This window comes from Dromiciops gliroides, chromosome 2 (assembly GCF_019393635.1).
Source record: "Dromiciops gliroides isolate mDroGli1 chromosome 2, mDroGli1.pri, whole genome shotgun sequence".
Classification (NCBI taxonomy): Eukaryota; Metazoa; Chordata; class Mammalia; order Microbiotheria; family Microbiotheriidae; genus Dromiciops; species Dromiciops gliroides.
In genome coordinates this window covers 321,494,358-321,495,641 of record NC_057862.1, presented here as the reverse complement: position 1 = coordinate 321,495,641, position 1,284 = coordinate 321,494,358, and positions in this window count along the sequence as shown.

The following is a 1,284-nucleotide window of genomic DNA, read 5'->3' as shown; positions in this document are numbered from 1 at the left end:
TTTCCTTAACTACCTTTTGTGGGGGGAGGTTAATAAAAAAGGTTTGTGATGTTTTCCAAATATTCTTTTATATATCTTGAGAATCTATCCCTCAATGTCAACAGAATGGTGTCGCCTCCAACAAAGACTTTCTCATCATGGCCAAAACACCACATCTTGCTAATCAAAGGCTAATAGATTTTTGTTAAAGGAATATAGAAGACACAGATACACAGGCAATGAGGAGGCTCCTTTAAGAAAGCACAAAACCGGGGTGGCTAGGTGGCGCAGTGGATAAAGCACTGGCCCTGGATTCAGGAGTACCTGAGTTCATATCCAGCCTCAGACACTTGACACTTAACTAGCTGTGTGACCCTGGGCAAGTCACTTAACCCCCATTGCCCCGCAAAAAAAAAAAGGTATTAAAAAAAGAAAGCACAAAACCTCCCTCCCCCCTTCTATTTTCAGTGCTCAAAGAAGACTTATACAGCCCTTAGGAACAATGGCTAACTTTTATTACCATTGTCCTTGCAAATGGACTTATCTACATTTCCAGAAATAGTGCTGTCTGCTTTTGTATCTCAGTAGCAAGGACAAGAGTAGAAAGGTTTTTAAAGTACAAGGACAATCAAGGAGTTACATACTTCATCACTTTAGATTAAATGAAATATAGTTTCCAAGATGGAGGTACTTATGTCAGAAGATGTGACTCCTCTCTGTCTGCTTCCACAAGGGGTAGAGCAATTTGAATGCTTCAAACCATAAACATTTGGTATAGCTTTATAAAAACAATTCTGCTCCCACCCCCACCCCCCTTTCTGGATCTATGTTTTCACTGATATACAAGGGACTTCCCAAATGAGGAATCTTCCTCTACCAATGCAGGTCAGTAACTTCTCTAGAACTTATAGTTGTTGGGGTTTTTTGGTGTGGCAAAAGTTTTCATTTTAAAAATAGTATTTTATTTTTTGCCAATCATATGCAAAGACAATTTTAACATTCTTTTTTCATAACATTTTGTGTTTCAAAATGTTCTCCCTGACCCCTTCCCATCCCTCTTCCCTAAGCTAGTAAACAATTTGATATAGGTTATATATGTGCAATCATGTAAAACATATTTCCATATTAGTCATGTGCAATTTATAGTCTTAAAGAGTTCCAGATCATTCTGAAGTTAAGTGACTTGACCGGGGATGAACAACCATTATATGACAAAAACAGGACTTGAACCCAGGCCTTTCTGGTTTCAAGGCTAGTTCTCTATCATATGATATACATACATACATACATTATGGATGCATAGAT